The sequence below is a fragment of the Rhinoderma darwinii genome, unplaced genomic scaffold, assembly GCF_050947455.1.
Source record: "Rhinoderma darwinii isolate aRhiDar2 unplaced genomic scaffold, aRhiDar2.hap1 Scaffold_523, whole genome shotgun sequence".
NCBI lineage: Eukaryota > Metazoa > Chordata > Amphibia > Anura > Rhinodermatidae > Rhinoderma > Rhinoderma darwinii.
Window position 1 is genome coordinate 63,097 of NW_027464072.1, and position 20,664 is coordinate 83,760.

Genomic DNA, 20,664 nt, shown 5'->3' on the forward strand with positions numbered 1-20,664 from the left:
ATTACTTAAAATTCAAAAACATTTACAATAAATTACAGCTTTTTTACAATGAATTACAGTAATAAAATCAATTTACATAAAAACACATAAAAGGGGACATGGTGGCAAATTCTTATATATTGGAGTTCCATTCTTTTACAAACCATTTATTTGAAAGGGTGGCATTTCTTTTTTTATCTAATAAATAATAAATGTACATCTCGCTAAAACAAAGACCTAAAACATCGTCAACAGATAAAACATCGTGCTTAAAAATCAGGATGTTCCTGGCCTTCCACAGAGCTTCTTTTACGCAGTTCATCGTCTTCCATGCAATAGTCTTTTGGTTCGCGGTTGGGCATCCAAAGAGTCCATATAAAATCATTTCGTAACTCAAGTCCTTTAGGTCTGCCATCTTCTTCATTAGAGGGAATATCTTTATCCAAATATGTTTAGTAAAATCGCAACTCCAAAAAATATGACGCACGGTCTCCTCAGCCTGGCAGCCTTCCCTCGGACAGATAGCAGACCTCGTGAATCCTCTCCTGAATTGGAATGCCCGGCATGGAAGACATTGATGAACGCAGCTCCAGGCCAGGTCCATCTGTGTATTAAAAAGATAAAACACATTAACCATTTTGAAGATAAAAGCACAGCGTTCATTATTAAAATTTTCAATATTAGTGACGACTTCATTTCCTCTTATGTCTTTTATAAGTTTCTTACTGTTTATCATGTCATTAAAATTTTTCCCTTTAAAATTAAACAAGGCCACTATTTTCTCTAAAATCACGTAATTTGCTGGTAGATTAAAAGCATAAGGTGAGGTTAAAACAATTTCAAACCACCCCATCCTTCGCATAAAAAACCCAGTATTAAAACGTAGAAAATAAGACCAATGATGTTGTTTAAAAAGAGAATTAAGACAGAAACAAAAGTACTTGATTAAAAGAAACCTATTAAAATCTGGAAAGTCTTTGCCACCCTTTGGTTTGATTTTCATTACCGTCTCACGTTTAAGTTTCTCCATTCTGGAACTCCAAAAGAAGGTAAAACAAGCTTTAGTAATTTTTCTTAATAAAACCGTGGGAGGAGGGAAAACCATGCTTAAGTATAAAAGCAAAGGTAAAATTATCATTTTAATTATTAAAATTTTTCCCTCCATGGTAAGCTTCCTCATGTTCCACATGCATATTTTTTGATTTACCTTCTGCGCCACCATGTCCCAACTGATAAAACCATTGTCGTACTCACTGAAGGAGACACCTAAAATTTTAATATTATCAGACACAGGAACCGGTATATCTCTAAGAGCCATGCTTCCTATGTTTAAAATATTACTCTTGCTGAAGTTTACCTTAAAACCGGAAGCACAGCAATAAAACTCGATTTGCCTAAGGGTTCTCTGAAGCGACAGGGCGTCCCTACATAAAACCGCCACATCATCCATGTACCCCACTGCTTTGGCCTCTACGCCGCCTCCCCCGGGCAGGGGGATTCCACGGATACACTTATCGCGGCGAATTGCGCATAACAGAGGCTCCAATGCACATATAAAAAGCAGTGGGGACAAGGGACACCCCTGCTTCACCCCAGAGTTTAAAAATATGTCCTGTGTCTTAAAACCATTCACTAAAATTTTGCTGGTGCATTCTCTGTAAAAGGCTTTAATAGATAATAAAAAACCTTCAGGTATACCCATACGTTCTAAAACCTTAAAAAGATAAAAATGAGAGACACGGTCGAACGCCTTCTCAAAGTCTATAGATAAAATGGCTAGTTTACCTTTTCTAGACCTCGTGTCCTCAATCACGTCTTTTATTAGGTTTAAATTATCCCAGATGCTGCGGCCTGGCACCCCACACACCTGGTCAGAGTGTATAATGTGGGGTATTATGGCTTTTAATCTATTTGCACATATTTTAGCCATAATTTTATAGTCGCTATTTAGAAGGGTTATTGGTCTCCAATTCTTTAAAACTGCGATGTCACCCGTCTTATACAGCAGGGAGACCTCACCCTTCCGCCAGGACTTAGGCAGCATCTTGGAATTAAAAACATCAGAAAAAAGGTTAAAAAGATCCTCTTTTAAAATGTCATAAAATTTTACATAAAACTCACTGGGTATACCGTCCGGTCCGGGAACTTTCCCTGTTTTAAAACTTTTGACAGTTTCTAAAACCTCCTGCTCCGTCAGCTCCTGTAATAAAAAATTCTGGGAGACAGGGTCTAAAACAGTAGTAATCTCCTTCAGTGAGTCACGCATAAAATTATGATCCACAGTCTTAACATTAAAAAGGTCAGTGTAAAACTCATGAACTTTACTTAAAAGACCCTGTACATCTGACACCCCTTCTATATTTTTGATAATTGCCTTTTTGTTATTTATTTTCTTAAAAAAGTACCTGGAGCAGGTCTCGTTCTCCTCCACATGTTGTATTTTTGAACGGAATATAATCTCTTTACCTTTCTGCTCCAGGCACTGGGCTATCTCCTTTTTCAAATTGGTGATGTCATCTTTAACGTCTATGTCATGATCTTGCATTTTGTACAGGGTCTGCAGACGGGTATTGAGAATTTTAAAAAAAGCGTATTTCTCTTTGGCTTTCGCCACGCTTTTCTTAATAAAAAAATCTTTAATTTTCTTTTTCATTTTCTCCCACCATGCACTGATGGGAGTACGTGTATCTCTTACCCGCCTGCTTTCTTGGTAAAATTCAATAAAATCTGCTAAAACCTGTGGATCGTCTAAAAGGGAAACATTCATCTTCCAGGACTTTTTACATACAATATTATTAAGATCATGCTTTACTTTAAAAGATAAAAGCCTGTGATCTGAAAACACATTGGTTAAAACTTCACAATTAAAAGGCAGTAAATTTTCAGAACAAAAGATAAAATCAATCCTGGAGCTACAGGTGGCGTTGCTCCAGGTAACGCCGGCTTCCTCTGGACTGCTCCTGTTACATTCTTTGTATATGTCTTTTAATTTAAAATCAGTCACGATATCCTTGAGCAGTCCAGAGGTCTTGTCATAGTTCCTACTTGTACTGTTGGTAAGCCGGCGTTCTCCTCTCAGGATACAATTAAAATCACCTGCGAGGATAAAAGGCTCAGATGTGTTGATAAAAAGCGGTAAAATCTCCAGCATCCTCGCTCTTTCGTTCTTTTCTGGTGATCCGTAAAAATTTAAAAACTGCCACTTTACACCATCAATAAAAGCTTTAACCATTAAAATACGTCCTGGTAAGATTTCTTGAATAAAATCAATTAAAACGTTTCCCTTAAAAAGAATGGCGACCCCTGCTGATCTGGACTCGTTGGATCCAGACCAGACGGATGGACCATACTTCCAATCCTTTTTGTAATTTTCATATCTCATTGTATGGGGAATGCCGCACTCCTGCAGGAAAAATACAGAGGCTGCCAGGCAAGATAAAAAATTGAAGAGAGCAACCCTTCTCACTTTTGACTTGGCGCCCCTCACGTTGAGGGAGATTCCCATGAGCTCAGACATCGTGGAGAGTAAAAGCAAAATTCTGATTTTAAAATAATAAATAATAGGCGTACTTAAAATCAGATTGCTCCTCCACCAGCAATACCCGAAACCTCACTTGAACTCATGGCCCCGCCCTCATCCGACTCAACTGAAAAGAGGGACGAGGCAGGAGAAGAACTACTGTCGCTGAGAGCTGAGCCAGCAACACTCACCTCGTACACGGGGAGCCCAGACTCGCACAGCCTCACCTGGGTCTCTCTCGGTTGACCGACTGGGTCCATGTCTGGTGGGTCCCCCAAGGGCCCCGCCTCTCCCCCCTGGGCCCGTGAAGGCCGGTCTAGAGGGGGAGGTTGTGCGCATGGCGGGGTGTCCGATAATACGGAGGGAGCAGTGCCCGTCCTCCTCACCAGTGCAGGCGAGGAGGGGGTCCCAGGAGGAGCCACATCTTTCCGCACGGACGTATCCATCTGCTCCTCCCCTGTCTCCCTCCTACTGGCACGTTCTTGCTTCCCCTTTTTACGGGGACCCACCTGTACCCAGTCTTCTCCTTCCGAGTCGGTCTCTAGAGACCCAGGATTAGGAGCAGGCCCGGCACCGCCTGAGCAACCAGCCGTCTGGGATGCCACAGGTTCATCGATGGCCTGCTCCTTTTCTGCCTTCCTCTTGGCCTGCCGTTTTTCCTTCGCGCTGGGCTCATTTTTATCCCCTGAGGTCGCTGGCTGAGAGGCACCTGTTTTGGCTTCGGCTGGCCGTACCCTTGAAGCCCAGGTACCTCTCTGCTCTTTCGCCGCAACAGCTTGCTCTCCTCCTTGAGGACGGGACTGCTCTGCTGGTGGAGCACGTGGGGGCACCTCGGGTTGCTCATCTTCTTCGCCTCGGTACCTATGTGGACAAGCATAATAAAGATGACCAGTTTTTTGACAAAAATTGCATTTTTTCTCTTCTGTACATTCCCTCATTGTGTGTTGTTTACTTCCACAGTTCCTGCAGGTGACATCGCAGTTAAAACTGGTATGTCCATAGGTACCGCAGGCCCTGCAGAAGTTTGGCATTCCTGAGAAATAGAGGTCGCCATTCACATTCCCAAGTTTAAAACGAGCAGGTGGTAGCTTCGTTTCTTGGGTGGAGGGGTCCTTTATTAGCGTAACAATAAATTTCCATTTGACGGTCCACACACCGCACTCGTTCATAACTCTCCCCAGCAGCTTAACGTTCTTAAAGTACGCAGCAAGAAACGCCGCCACTTCCTGATCTTTCACGTATGGGGAATACATTTTAATCACTACGAGTTTGGTTACTTCAAAAGCGTGTTCAATTACCTGGACTCCCAAGGCCATGAGTTCACCTTGTTGCCTCTCAGCTTTTCCCATGGCATCACGGAGGATTCCTTCTCCCATAAAGGTCACGTCGTACACTCCACGCCTTGGGTAGTCCTGGATCGCCAAAATCTCGTTCTTGTGGACCGCCAACCGCTTTTCCAAAATATCGTGGACAAGGAACTTGAGACCACGAGGACCGCCTCCACCCTCTGCCAAGATAAATCTTGCAGTATTCCTCAACCGGGCGTATACCGGCACCGCATCAGGTCCGCCTGCCATTTGCGTGGCCAGGTCGGTACCGCACAGCTTGCGCTGCGCCCTTTGGCTTTAAGGAGACACACCAAAGGGCTGGGGGGGGGGATCGCAACTCGTTGCTCAGGACTAAGCCTCTCTCCCAAATAGCAGCACGGGGGTGAAGTCCAGGCGAACCTGGACGATCCCCCGAGGCCGAGAGAGAGGGTACCTGAGCACCTTCTGACTAAAAACCTCCTGTATAAATACACTTGGTCTTAGCCAAAAGGCCGAGAAGCGATAACCCGAGCGGCCCTTGCCTTGCCCGAGCCTGTCCCATACTGCTGTTCACCCCTTGCAGCGATTGATTCAGCCTACTCCTAGGCAATTCCATGGGGCCCTGCAGGCTCACACACATTTACAGCTACTAAGCGGGAGGGAGGTGAATAAAGGCCGGAGAGGAAGCCAGACAGGATTTGCTTCTTTTGCTTGCACCACAATGCAGTGCTGAAAGAGGAGGAATCTACATAAAAACGCCTTCCTGGCAACGCCCAAATGCCCTCCTGCCATGCAGATAAACACTGGCAGCGGCAGCAAGTGCATGCCCACAGCCACCCCTTGTTCCTTCACACCTTGTATCAGCTGTAATCCAGTCCAGTCCAGTGCTGCCTGCTGAGCAGCACTGACCAACACTGCCTGGGCCCAGGCTTTTATCTCTGAGGCAGGCCCCATTATGATGTCAGAAAGCTGGCTCTGGAATCCTGAGGGCTCCACTATGACACGTGCAAAGTTCCGTCTGAACTTTATATAAGACGGTGAGGCTCAGTCAGTCACTCAGTGTTGCCTGAGAGGGCAACACTGCAACAGCCGGCCGCCAGGCTGTCTTTTTTTTGCACATTTATTTGCCTCCAGGAGGCCACAAGAGGGAGACAAGGGACTGCAAAATGGAAAATAGGCATCCACCAACTTTACAGACAACTTCTCTTTGCTCCTACAACCTCCATCCTTGCACAGTTTGTTATTCTTCCAGGTAACATAGTAACAAATCCAAATTGCTGCTCTCTTTGTAGGCAAGCAAGGGTTTGTTGCAACTGCAATTCTTACTTCTTCTTGAAATGTAGGGACGACAGTACATTCCATCACATCCATCTAGTGTACACAGGTAGGTCCATTGTGGCGGGTAGGCGGCTGGCTGCTTTAATGGCTGTTTGCTGTTCCCCTACTCCACTCCACTCCACTATTTGACTGTGGTGCTGCATCAATCAGTGGCTGGCTCAGGTGCAGCTCTTTAACTTACCTAGGAGGGAGGGCGGAGAGAAGACAAGGAAGGTGAATGAGCTGTTCCAATGTGAAATGCCGGAAACACAGAAACACAGAAGACACACACACACACAACAAGAGGTGGCAATGTATTCATTAATTGCATTTAATAAATGAGCTCATTATCACACATGACTGTACAAATGCATTGTCCAACAGGTGTTGAAATAATGGGATTAAAAGGGGAGATCCCATCAGAAAGACAAAAACAATAGCAAACACAAATAGCACTTTTGGAATCTGATTTTAGTCAACACATAAGGGAAGGGTGCACCGGTCCTGGAAATACTGCAATACCAGGTCAATGCGTGGAGTGGACAGAGCAAGCTCTATTTCCATCTCCCTGTTCTAAAAATCCATTTAATATATGGTCCCCAGATAGGGGACGTATCAGATATTAAACTGATAAGAACAGATTTTTTGATTGAAAAATGCTTTATTGACAATCAATCGTCATCATACAAACATTACTGCGACGCAGCGCAAGCCATGAAGCAGCAAATGATAAATAATAACAGTCGTCAAACATAACATGACAGTATAATACACAGTACAGGCTAGCCTATGCTATACATTACACCACATGCTACACTAACATTCTTGCATTCACTAAAGCCAAACAACAAAGCATTACAGACAAGTGATGGGATAGGGGAGTGGGTAGGAGGGGATAGGGAAGGGGGAAATCACAGGCCCGAAGCTTTATTGAAAGACAACACACAAGAAGGGAGAGTGGGGGGAAGGGGAGTATCAGTCCTCTTCCTCATCGACGTCCGGGCTGTCCCAGGTGGAATAGTCTCTGAGCAGGCTGTGGATCAGCCTGCGGCAGTCCTGGACGGACACACTCTCTCTCCGCAAAATCAGACGGTTCCTGGCAAACCATATAGCGTCCTTAAAGCAGTTCATAAGGCGCCAGGCTTCCTGGAGTGCTCCATCCGTGGTATTCCCAGGAAATAGTCCATAAAGTACCGAGCGGTACGACAGTCTGTTCCTGGGTACTGAGTCCTTGAGTTCATGTTCCAAGGCTTTCAACAGACCCTGTGCAAAGGGGCACTGCCAGAAAATGTGCAAAGATGTTTCCTCCGTGAAGGGGCACCTGGGGCAGTACCGGGTCTTGCACAGGTTGCGGGCATGCATGAATGACCTAAGAGGCAGTCCTCCCTGGATGGCCATCCATGAAATGTCCTTGTGCCCGTTGGTCAACCTGCCAGATGACACGTTAGTCCAAACAGTCTCCAACGTGTCGGCATGAAGCCCTGGAACAGACTCCAGTGAGTCCTTTGCTCTGATGTGCTTGTGGATCGTCTTAGGTTTCCACAAGTCGGGCTTAAGACCCTCCAGTTGATGCTCCCTCACGAACCGGACGACATCTCCGTAGAACCAGGGAGCGTGCCAGTTGTAAGGGAAGGAGCTGTCCCACTTGTCCCAGCCAAAACCTCGCCAGAGGGGAAGGAGGAAGTAGCGGGACATGGCCTTGCCCGCAGAGCCGTTTGCTGTCCTCAGAGTCCTACGAACACAGTCACATACAAAAGCGATCCGCAGCAGAGTGGGAATGTCGGGTATACCCTTCCCACCTTTGCGGGGCTCCTTGTACATAACAGTCCGCTTTACTCTGTCCATTTTCGAGCCCCAGATGAAGCGAAACACAGTCCTGGTAATGGCCCTCGAGACGGTGGCAAGAGGGGGCCATGCCTGTGCAGTGTATTGTAGCACAGGCAAGACTTCGTTACGCAGGACCATTGCTTTGCCCTCAATAGTGAGTTGTCTGAGGCTCCACAGTCCGATCCTTTGGTTGACTTTGGCCAAGCGTTCTTCCCACGACTTTAGGGCTGCACCTTCCTTACCGAACCAGACTCCCAGAATTTTGATGAAGTCCGGCTTGATAGTAAACGGGAAGGAGGCAGGAGAAGGCAGGTACCACTTTCCGAAGAGCATGGCTTCCGACTTCCCGCAGTTGACTTTTGCCCCTGAAGCGCGTCCGAACTCCTCACAGGTCTGGACGAGTGCAGTCACCGAACTCTGGTCAGCGCAGAAGACGGTCACGTCGTCCATGTACAGCGAGCATTTGACCTCGAAGTGTCCTGGACCTGGTGCGGTGATCCCTCTGATCTCTCCATTCTGCCGGATAGCCTCTGCGAAGAGCTCTATAACACAAACAAAAAGGAGAGGTGAAAGAGGACAGCCTTGTCTAACCCCCGACGATACAGGAAAGGGGTCAGTCTTCCAGCCGTTCACCAGCACCGAGCTGTAAATGTCGCAATACATCAGGTTAACATACAAACAGAACAACCTGCCAAGCCGCAGCCTACGCAGAGCCTTACCCATGAATTCGTGAGAGACCCGGTCAAAAGCCTTCTCCTGATCCAGACTGACCAGGGCCGCGTGTGTACGGCGGCTTTGCATGTAATGCACCGTGTCCCTCACCAGGGCAAGACTGTCGGCCACCCTACGGCCAGGAATGCCGCAGGTTTGGTCCGATCCGATGATCTGTCCGATGACAACCTTCAGTCTGTTGGCCAATACTTTGGCGAGGATCTTGTAGTCCACGTTCAGGAGAGAGATGGGACGCCAGTTTTTCAGGTCACATCTCTCCCCCTTCCGCTTATACAAGATCGTGATCATGCCTTCTCTCAAGGACGGTGGCATTCTACCCTCCACCACCATCTCCTCATAGAGCTCCAGCAGGTCCGGACTGATCAAGTCCCCCAGCGCTACATAGAGCTCTGCTGGGAGACCATCACTGCCCGGGGTCCTGCCGGGTCTGAAGGATTTAGCGGCAGAGAGCAGTTCCTCCACCGTCAGGGGTACATCCATAGCCTCCGTACCTGCAGGATCAAGATGATTAGTGATACCTGACAGGAATTTATCGGCGGCTTCGGGGTCAGTGGTTTTCCGGGAGTAGAGGCTTCGGTAGTAGTCTGTGACGACTCCCATCACCTCCTTCTTCCCAGAATGCATGTTTCCGGTCTCATCTCGAAGTTCCTTCAGGGGCGTGTGGCCGGCATGGAGTTTCCTGAAAAAGAACGAGTTACATTTCTCACCCTTCTCCAGGTTCTCCACCTTGGAACGAAAGACAATTCGCTTGGATTCCTCCTCAAAGTGCCTTTTCAGGCCCTTTTTGGCTTCCTCCAGCTCCTTCCTGACGTCCCAGCCGCATTGAAGGAGGTCTTGCAGGGATCGCAGCTGACGCTGCATCTCTCTGAAGTCTCTCTTCCTCTCACACGCCTGTTGACGACTTTTTGCCTGAAAGAAACAACGAAATTCAACTTTAACATATTCCCACCAGTCACAGGTTTTGTCAAAGAAAACTTTATCATTCCTCCAAACAATATAGGCGTCTCTAAGTTCCGCCAGTACCTCCTCTCTTTCCAGCAGGGCACAATTCAGCTTCCAGGAGCCAGGGCCGGGAGGAAAACCGTGGCCGATGGCACCCTGGAAGAGAATGGCCCTGTGGTCAGAGAAGAAGCAGGGGACCATGGAGTGCCCATGCTGCTTGACTGCCCGGGAGGTGAACACAAAGTCAATCCGAGAACGAAGTGAGCCATCGGGTCGGCTCCATGAATAGTTCACAGAGCCAATCCCCATGGAGCCCACAACGTCCTGCAAGGATGCTTCGGTTACCATCTCGATAAGCAGTTTGGAACTGACATCCAGTTTGATTGAAGTGCCGGAACTTCGTCCATCCTCTTCGATGGGGCAGTTGAAGTCCCCGGCCATCACCACTGCCCTAGTGGTGGCGAGCTGGGTCCGCAGGGTCTGGAATAGTTCCAGGCGCTCAGCCTTCATAGGGGGAGCGTACACGTTGATGAGCCTAATCGGCTCTCCTGCCCAGGAACCGTCTACGACCAACAAGCGGCCGCAGGCGAGCTCCTGGACAGAGTCAACAGTAAATACGCTTCCCCTAATCAGGATGGCAACCCCTGCAGACTTACAGTCGCCCCCACCAGACCAGTAGGACGGGCCATGGGTCCACTGCCTGGCCAGATGATGGTATGACCTGGAAGAGGGGAGAGTACATTCCTGCAGCATAAATACATCACTCGACTGCTTGGAAAGAAAAGTTAGCACCATCTGACATCTAGTCCTATCTCTAACACTCCTCACATTGAGGCTAAAGATGTTAAGTTCAGCAGCCATGGGGGAGAATAAAGAAGGTTAGTGCAAACGATACACCTTAGTTACCAGTCCGGTCGGGCGGATCCTCCTCTCCTGGCGGGTCCGAAAGATCCAGCAGGCCCTCTGACAAAAATTGTTCCAGGATTGTAGCCACCTGGATGTCTGTTGTGAAGTCGATGACCTCAGGTTCAGACACGAGTTCCTCCACCATCTGCTCCATTTCCTCCTGCTGCGCAAGGGAATCTTCGCAGATTTCCACGACTTGTCGCTTTGAGGACTCAGCAGCTGGGCTGTCCCTCACCTTTCTCTTCCTCTGGATGGCACCTGAGGAGACAAGAGGGGGAAAATCCTCCAGGGAGAGGACTCCAGCAGCTGGAGGGGAAGATGTTAGTGCTGCTGGAGCTGGGGAGAAGGGAGGCTGGGTTGGGAGAGGTGCAGGTGACAGGACCACTGAGATGGGTGGGTAGGAGAAGGTGAGAGCCTCAGTGGGGGTGACAGGGGTTGGGGACGGGGGGGTGGGGAGGGCCGGGCGAGGGAGGGTGGGAAGGGTAGGGCGAGGGAGGGCCGGGAGACGGGGGGGAGGGACTGTCGTCTTCTTACCATCCTTCTTATTCCCGGTCTTCTGCGCCGCTGGAGCTCTGGCTGGGGCGGGGTTCCCTCTGGCCGGAGCTTTCGCCGCTACAGTTGCCCAGGATCGATCCCTCTTCGGGCAGTCCTTGTAGGAGTGGGCTGCTTGTCCGCAGAGGTTGCACATTGTCCGTTTCGGGCAGTCTTTGGTCTCGTGTCCTGTTACCCGGCAGTTCTTGCAGGCGTCCTCCTTGCAGTCCTTCACCGAATGACCCTTCTTGCTGCATCTCCTGCAGATCTGCGGCATGTCCGGGTAGTAGATGAGGCCGTAGGAGTTGCCCAGCGAGAATGACTGGGGCAGGTGTTGGAGGCCGTCTTCCGCGCTGGAATCCTTGTTCAGTCGGACGATTACCGACCACTTGCCAGTCCAGAAGCCGAGTCCGTTCAGGATGTGGGTGGGTTCCCTCACCACTGTGCAGAACCGCTTCAGGAGCGTGGTGATGTCTTTGCCGGGGGTGTGTGGGTTCCGCATTGAGACCGTCACCCGCCTTTCCTCTCTTTGGACAGGGCAGTTGCCCACAAAGCGAGAGAAAGGGGATTCAGGCCTCGCCGCTTTCACCATCTCCCAGTACCTTCTGCAGATGTTGATCGAAGCGAAGGTCACGAAGAACATCCCGGTCATGAAGGCCTGGATGCTGATGGTCTCCGGCTTAGCGAAGCCCTGGTCCAGGAGCATCTTCTGGCAGAACACTTCTTCCGTCATGTCCGGCACTCTCCCGTCCACCTCCTTCAGCTTCAGGGCCACCGTCTGCTTCATCCAGGGCTCCAGGGTTGGAGCAGCCTGGTTCGGCTTCCTGGTGGCCTGTTGGCTTGAGGAGGCTTCAGGAGGAGATGTCCTGGCCTGGGCCGGCTCACCTGGTCCATCAGCCTTCTTCTTCTGGGTGGCAGGGTTGCTGGTTGAGGCCATGGCTTCTTCCAGCTGTTCCTGTCGCTTGGGGAGGATCTTCGATAGCTCTTTCCCGAAGGGGGCGGAGCTATGCAAATCTTCTCCTTGCTGGCCGAGGTTCTTCCACGAAATTTCTTCCGCAGCGGTTCCTCGTCGAGCTTCTTCTTCTGCGGCCGAGCTTCTTCGAAGATCCCCTTCAGCAGCGGCTCTTCTCCGAAGTTCTCCTTCTTCTTCCCGGCAGCGATCTCCCGGAGCTTCTTCCCCGATGGCGGCTTCTCCCTTCTGGATCTTCGTCTTCGCTGGTTCTTCTCCGCAGTTCGTCGCCGGCTTCGTCTGGAACGCTCTTGGATCGCTAAGCTAGTGTTTATAGCCCCCAGTGGTTCTCCGAGCTATCTATCCTTACAAGGACTGATAAGAACAGATTTTTTTTTTTTTTTGAAAGCCCGAGTCGTGCTTTCTATCACCCAAGTGCATAAAAAGTGCAGAGGTGCCACACAAAAAGTGCACAAGGATGCGGTCTATCGCAGCCCTTCTCTTAAAAGAGAGAGGCCCCGCATAACCATTCCCTGACCCTCCAAACCATAGGCCTAGAGGATCAAGGATCGATGGTCCCCCCTCGCCGAAGCTTAGGGAGACCTAAACACACTCCTAGGCTTCTACCTGGGCTGCCACCCCAGTGTCCACCTAGGAGCCTGCATCCTAGTTGCACCTCCCCTCCGAAGAAGGGAGGCCGGGTTGCAGGGGAAAAAGGAACCAGAAGGCCACACATTTTCCCCCTAGACCTCAGGAGGGTCCCAAAAGGGCACCGCATCCCAAAATCCTTGTGACAAACGTGACAAACACACAGTGAAAAACAAAATTAAATAAGTGGATGTGCGCTGTGATACAGCCTGGACATCCGCCAGGTATAAAAAAATTCCTCATCTCCCAGCCAGAAGGCCGGGAGAATAAAGGTGTGTGCTCATATAGCGTGAAAGAGAGTGCGTGCAAGTGTGCCTTCACTCAGTGGGATCCCACCCCCAGTGAGTTAGGGCACCCCAGGGTCACCAGCCCTGGGGCACATAGCAACTCGGGCTTCCAAACTACCCGGCCTAATGACCTCGATCCGGCGGTCGCCTGGTCACCTACAAATGGTACCTTTAAACCAAATGCGTACACCAGAGCGATGACCGTTGTGGTTCCCTGCCCTCACCTCGGCGTTCTGTCATCCCCCTACGATGGCCCACGTACCACCGGCAGGGATGATTACTAACCTCAGCTTGAGCAGGTACTACACTTGATCTTAGCCAAAAGGCCGAGAAGCGATAACCCGAGCGGCCCTTGCCTTGCCCGAGCCTGTCCCATACTGCTGTTCACCCCTTGCAGCGATTGATTCAGCCTACTCCTAGGCAATTCCATGGGGCCCTGCAGGCTCACACACATTTACAGCTACTAAGCGGGAGGGAGGTGAATAAAGGCCGGAGAGGAAGCCAGACAGGATTTGCTTCTTTTGCTTGCACCACAATGCAGTGCTGAAAGAGGAGGAATCTACATAAAAACGCCTTCCTGGCAACGCCCAAATGCCCTCCTGCCATGCAGATAAACACTGGCAGCGGCAGCAAGTGCATGCCCACAGCCACCCCTTGTTCCTTCACACCTTGTATCAGCTTTAATCCAGTCCTGTGCTGCCTGCTGAGCAGCACTGAACAACACTGCCTGGGCCCAGGCTTTTATCTCTGAGGCAGGCCCCATTATGATGTCAGAAAGCTGGCTCTGGAATCCTGAGGGCTCCACTATGACACGTGCAAAGTTCCGTCTGAACTTTATATAAGACGGTGAGGCTCAGTCAGTCACTCAGTGTTGCCTGAGAGGGCAACACTGCAACAGCCGGCCGCCAGGCTGTCTTTTTTTTGCACATTTATTTGCCTCCAGGAGGCCACAAGAGGGAGACAAGGGACTGCAAAATGGAAAATAGGCATCCACCAACTTTACAGACAACTTCTCTTTGCTCCTACAACCTCCATCCTTGCACAGTTTGTTATTCTTCCAGGTAACATAGTAACAAATCCAAATTGCTGCTCTCTTTGTAGGCAAGCAAGGGTTTGTTGCAACTGCAATTCTTACTTCTTCTTGAAATGTAGGGACGACAGTACATTCCATCACATCCATCTAGTGTACACAGGTAGGTCCATTGTGGCGGGTAGGCGGCTGGCTGCTTTAATGGCTGTTTGCTGTTCCCCTACTCCACTCCACTCCACTATTTGACTGTGGTGCTGCATCAATCAGTGGCTGGCTCAGGTGCAGCTCTTTAACTTACCTAGGAGGGAGGGCGGAGAGAAGACAAGGAAGGTGAATGAGCTGTTCCAATGTGAAATGCCGGAAACACAGAAACACAGAAGACACACACACACACAACAAGAGGTGGCAATGTATTCATTAATTGCATTTAATAAATGAGCTCATTATCACACATGACTGTACAAATGCATTGTCCAACAGGTGTTGAAATAATGGGATTAAAAGGGGAGATCCCATCAGAAAGACAAAAACAATAGCAAACACAAATAGCACTTTTGGAATCTGATTTTAGTCAACACATAAGGGAAGGGTGCACCGGTCCTGGAAATACTGCAATACCAGGTCAATGCGTGGAGTGGACAGAGCAAGCTCTATTTCCATCTCCCTGTTCTAAAAATCCATTTAATATATGGTCCCCAGATAGGGGACGTATCAGATATTAAACTGATAAGAACAGATTTTTGATTGAAAATTGCTTTATTGACAATCAATCGTCATCATACAAACATTACTGCGACGCAGCGCAAGCCATGAAGCAGTAAATAATAAATAATAACAGTCGTCAAACATAACATGACAGTATAATACACAGTACAGGCTAGCCTATGCTATACATTACACCACATGCTACACTAACATTCTTGCATTCACTAACGCCAAACAACAAAGCATTACAGACAAGTGATGGGATAGGGGAGTGGGTAGGAGGGGATAGGGAAGGGGGAAATCACAGGCCCGAAGCTTTATTGAAAGACAACACACAAGAAGGGAGAGTGGGGGGAAGGGGAGTATCAGTCCTCTTCCTCATCGACGTCCGGGCTGTCCCAGGTGGAATAGTCTCTGAGCAGGCTGTGGATCAGCCTGCGGCAGTCCTGGACGGACACACTCTCTCTCCGCAAAATCAGACGGTTCCTGGCAAACCATATAGCGTCCTTAAAGCAGTTCATAAGGCGCCAGGCTTCCTGGATTGCTCCATCCGTGGTATTCCCAGGAAATAGTCCATAAAGTACCGAGCGGTACGACAGTCTGTTCCTGGGTACTGAGTCCTTGAGTTCATGTTCCAAGGCTTTCAACAGACCCTGTGCAAAGGGGCACTGCCAGAAAATGTGCAAAGATGTTTCCTCCGTGAAGGGGCACCTGGGGCAGTACCGGGTCTTGCACAGGTTGCGGGCATGCATGAATGACCTAAGAGGCAGTCCTCCCTGGATGGCCATCCATGAAATGTCCTTGTGCCCGTTGGTCAACCTGCCAGATGACACGTTAGTCCAAACAGTCTCCAACGTGTCGGCATGAAGCCCTGGAACAGACTCCAGTGAGTCCTTTGCTCTGATGTGCTTGTGGATCGTCTTAGGTTTCCACAAGTCGGGCTTAAGACCCTCCAGTTGATGCTCCCTCACAAACCGGACGACATCTCCGTAGAACCAGGGAGCGTGCCAGTTGTAAGGGAAGGAGCTGTCCCACTTGTCCCAGCCAAAACCTCGCCAGAGGGGAAGGAGGAAGTAGCGGGACATGGCCTTGCCCGCAGAGCCGTTTGCTGTCCTCAGAGTCCTACGAACACAGTCACATACAAAAGCGATCCGCAGCAGAGTGGGAATGTCGGGTATACCCTTCCCACCTTTGCGGGGCTCCTTGTACATAACAGTCCGCTTTACTCTGTCCATTTTCGAGCCCCAGATGAAGCGAAACACAGTCCTGGTAATGGCCCTCGAGACGGTGGCAAGAGGGGGCCATGCCTGTGCAGTGTATTGTAGCACAGGCAAGACTTCGTTACGCAGGACCATTGTTTTGCCCTCAATAGTGAGTTGTCTGAGGCTCCACAGTCCGATCCTTTGGTTGACTTTGGCCAAGCGTTCTTCCCACGACTTTAGGGCTGCACCTTCCTTACCGAACCAGACTCCCAGAATTTTGATGAAGTCCGGCTTGATAGTAAACGGGAAGGAGGCAGGAGAAGGCAGGTACCACTTTCCGAAGAGCATGGCTTCCGACTTCCCGCAGTTGACTTTTGCCCCTGAAGCGCGTCCGAACTCCTCACAGGTCTGGACGAGTGCAGTCACCGAACTCTGGTCAGCGCAGAAGACGGTCACGTCGTCCATGTACAGCGAGCATTTGACCTCGAAGTGTCCTGGACCTGGTGCGGTGATCCCTCTGATCTCTCCATTCTGCCGGATAGCCTCTGCGAAGAGCTCTATAACACAAACAAAAAGGAGAGGTGAAAGAGGACAGCCTTGTCTAACCCCCGACGATACAGGAAAGGGGTCAGTCTTCCAGCCGTTCACCAGCACCGAGCTGTAAATGTCGCAATACATCAGGTTAACATACAAACAGAACAACCTGCCAAGCCGCAGCCTACGCAGAGCCTTACCCATGAATTCGTGAGAGACCCGGTCAAAAGCCTTCTCCTGATCCAGACTGACCAGGGCCGCGTGTGTACGGCGGCTTTGCATGTAATGCACCGTGTCCCTCACCAGGGCAAGACTGTCGGCCACCCTACGGCCAGGAATGCCGCAGGTTTGGTCCGATCCGATGATCTGTCCGATGACAACCTTCAGTCTGTTGGTCAATACTTTGGCGAGGATCTTGTAGTCCACGTTCAGGAGAGAGATGGGACGCCAGTTTTTCAGGTCACATCTCTCCCCCTTCCGCTTATACAAGATCGTGATCATGCCTTCTCTCAAGGACGGTGGCATTCTACCCTCCACCACCATCTCCTCATAGAGCTCCAGCAGGTCCGGACAGATCAAGTCCCCCAGCGCTACATAGAGCTCTGCTGGGAGACCATCACTGCCCGGGGTCCTGCCGGGTCTGAAGGATTTAGCGGCAGAGAGCAGTTCCTCCACCGTCAGGGGTACATCCATAGCCTCCGTACCTGCAGGATCAAGATGATTAGTGATACCTGACAGGAATTTATCGGCGGCTTCGGGGTCAGTGGTTTTCCGGGAGTAGAGGCTTCGGTAGTAGTCTGTGACGACTCCCATCACCTCCTTCTTCCCAGAATGCATGTTTCCGGTCTCATCTCGGAGTTCCTTCAGGGGCGTGTGGCCGGCATGGAGTTTCCTGAAAAAGAACGAGTTACATTTCTCACCCTTCTCCAGGTTCTCCACCTTGGAACGAAAGACAATTCGCTTGGATTCCTCCTCAAAGTGCCTTTTCAGGCCCTTTTTGGCTTCCTCCAGCTCCTTCCTGACGTCCCAGCCGCATTGAAGGAGGTCTTGCAGGGATCGCAGCTGACGCTGCATCTCTCTGAAGTCTCTCTTCCTCTCACACGCCTGTTGACGACTTTTTGCCTGAAAGAAACAACGAAATTCAACTTTAACATATTCCCACCAGTCACAGGTTTTGTCAAAGAAAACTTTATCATTCCTCCAAACAATATAGGCGTCTCTAAGTTCCGCCAGTACCTCCTCTCTTTCCAGCAGGGCACAATTCAGCTTCCAGGAGCCAGGGCCGGGAGGAAAACCGTGGCCGATGGCACCCTGGAAGAGAATGGCCCTGTGGTCAGAGAAGAAGCAGGGGACCATGGAGTGCCCATGCTGCTTGACTGCCCGGGAGGTGAACACAAAGTCAATCCGAGAACGAAGTGAGCCATCGGGTCGGCTCCATGAATAGTTCACAGAGCCGATCCCCATGGAGCCCACAACGTCCTGCAAGGATGCTTCGGTTACCATCTCGATAAGCAGTTTGGAACTGACATCCAGCTTGATTGAAGTGCCGGAACTTCGTCCATCCTCTTCGATGGGGCAGTTGAAGTCCCCGGCCATCACCACTGCCCTAGTGGTGGCGAGCTGGGTCCGCAGGGTCTGGAATAGTTCCAGGCGCTCAGCCTTCATAGGGGGAGCGTACACGTTGATGAGCCTAATCGGCTCTCCCGCCCAGGAACCGTCTACGACCAACAAGCGGCCGCAGACGAGCTCCTGGACAGAGTCAACAGTAAATACGCTTCCCCTAATCAGGATGGCAACCCCTGCAGACTTACAGTCGCCCCCACCAGACCAGTAGGACGGGCCATGGGTCCACTGCCTGGCCAGATGATGGTATGACCTGGAAGAGGGGAGAGTACATTCCTGCAGCATAAATACATCACTCGACTGCTTGGAAAGAAAAGTTAGCACCATCTGACATCTAGTCCTATCTCTAACACTCCTCACATTGAGGCTAAAGATGTTAAGTTTAGCAGCCATGGGGGAGAATAAAGAAGGTTAGTGCAAACGATACACCTTAGTTACCAGTCCGGTCGGGCGGATCCTCCTCTCTGGAGCCTGGCGGGTCCGGAAGATCCAGCAGGCCCTCTGACAAAAATTGTTCCAGGATTGTAGCCACCTGGATGTCTGTTGTGAAGTCGATGACCTCAGGTTCAGACACGAGTTCCTCCACCATCTGCTCCATTTCCTCCTGCTGCGCAAGGGAATCTTCGCAGATTTCCACGACTTGTCGCTTTGAGGACTCAGCAGCTGGGCTGTCCCTCACCTTTCTCTTCCTCTGGATGGCACCTGAGGAGACAAGAGGGGGGAAAACCTCCAGGGAGAGGACTCCAGCAGCTGGAGGGGAAGATGTTAGTGCTGCTGGAGCTGGGGAGAAGGGAGGCTGGGTTGGGAGAGGTGCAGGTGACAGGACCACTGAGATGGGTGGGTAGGAGAAGGTGAGAGCCTCAGTGGGGGTGACAGGGGTTGGGGACGGGGGGGTGGGGAGGGCCAGGCGAGGGAGGGTGGGAAGGGTAGGGCGAGGGAGGGCCGGGAGACGGGGGGGAGGGACTGTCGTCTTCTTACCATCCTTCTTATTCCCGGTCTTCTGCGCCGCTGGAGCTCTGGTTGGGGCGGGGTTCCCTCTGGCCGGAGCTTTCGCCGCTACAGTTGCCCAGGATCGATCCCTCTTCGGGCAGTCCTTGTAGGAGTGGGCTGCTTGTCCGCAGAGGTTGCACATTGTCCGTTTCGGGCAGTCTTTGGTCTCGTGTCCTGTTACCCGGCAGTTCTTGCAGGCGTCCTCCTTGCAGTCCTTCACCGAATGACCCTTCTTGCTGCATCTCCTGCAGATCTGCGGCATGTCCGGGTAGTAGATGAGGCCGTAGGAGTTGCCCAGCGAGAATGACTGGGGCAGGTGCTGGAGGCCGTCTTCCGCGCTCGAATCCTTGTTCAGTCGGACGATTACCGACCACTTGCCAGTCCAGAAGCCGAGTCCGTTCAGGATGTGGGTGGGTTCCCTCACCACTGTGCAGAACCGCTTCAGGAGCGTGGTGATGTCTTTGCCGGGGGTGTGTGGGTTCCGCATTGAGACCGTCACCCGCCTTTCCTCTCTTTGGACAGGGCAGTTGCCCACAAAGCGAGAGAAAGGGGATTCAGGCCTCGCCGCTTTCACCATCTCCCAGTACCTTCTGCAGATGTTGATCGATGCAAAGGTCACGAAGAACATCCCGGTCATGAAGGCCTGGATGCTGATGGTCTCCGGCTTAGCGAAGCCCTGGTCCAGGAGCATCTTCTGGCAGAACACTTCTTCCGTCATGTCCGGCACTCTCCCGTCCACCTCCTTCAGCTTCAGGGCCACCGTCTGCTTCATCCAGGGCTCCAGGGTTGGAGCAGCCTGGTTCGGCTTCCTGGTGGCCTGTTGGCCTGAGGAGGCTTCAGGAGGAGATGTCCTGGCCTGGGTCGGCTCACCTGGTCCATCAGCCTTCTTCTTCTGGGTGGCAGGGTTGCTGGTTGAGGCCATGGCTTCTTCCAGCTGTTCCTGTCGCTTGGGGAGGATCTTCGATAGCTCTTTCCCGAAGGGGGCGGAGCTATGCAAATCTTCTCCTTGCTGGCCGAGGTTCTTCCACGAAATTTCTTCCGCAGCGGTTCCTCGTCGAGCTTCTTCTTCTGCGGCCGAGCTTCTTCGAAGATCCCCTTCAGCAGCGGCTCTTCTCCGAAGTTCTCCTTCTTCTTCCCGGCAGCGATCTCCCGGAGCTTCTTCCCCGATGGCGGCTTCTCCCTTCTGGATCGTCGTCTTCGCTGGTTCTTCTCCGCAGTTCGTCGCCGGCTTCGTCTGGAACGCTCTTGGATCGCTAAGCTAGTGTTTATAGCCCCCAGTGGTTCTCCGAGCTATCTATCCTTACAAGGACTGATAAGAACAGATTTTTTTTTTTTTTTTTTATTGAAAGCCCGAGCCGTGCTTTCTATCACCCAAGTGCATAAAAAGTGCAGAGGTGCCACACAAAAAGTGCACAAGGATGCGGTCTATCGCAGCCCTTCTCTTAAAAGAGAGAGGCCCCGCATAACCATTCCCTGACCCTCCAAACCATAGGCCTAGAGGATCAAGGATCGATGGTCCCCCCTCGCCGAAGCTTAGGGAGACCCAAACACACTCCTAGGCTTCTACCTGGGCTGCCACCCCAGTGTCCACCTAGGAGCCTGCATCCTAGTTGCACCTCCCCTCCGAAGAAGGGA

The 20,664-nt window shown here is 50.9% G+C and overlaps 1 non-coding gene and 2 pseudogenes across 1 annotated transcript; all 3 read right to left on the reverse strand.

The window, feature by feature from the left end:
- Nucleotides 1-6,611: 6,611 nt before the first annotated feature.
- Nucleotides 6,612-6,786, reverse strand: LOC142721864 (U2 spliceosomal RNA; annotated as a pseudogene).
- Nucleotides 6,787-13,213: 6,427 nt separating this feature from the next.
- On the reverse strand, nucleotides 13,214-13,283 carry LOC142721845 (U2 spliceosomal RNA; annotated as a pseudogene).
- A 1,276-nt stretch (nucleotides 13,284-14,559) lies between these two features.
- On the reverse strand, nucleotides 14,560-14,746 carry LOC142721868 (U2 spliceosomal RNA). The gene has a single exon (XR_012874225.1). It is a non-coding gene; the product is annotated as a U2 spliceosomal RNA (small nuclear RNA).
- Between the last annotated feature and the right edge of the window lie 5,918 nt (nucleotides 14,747-20,664).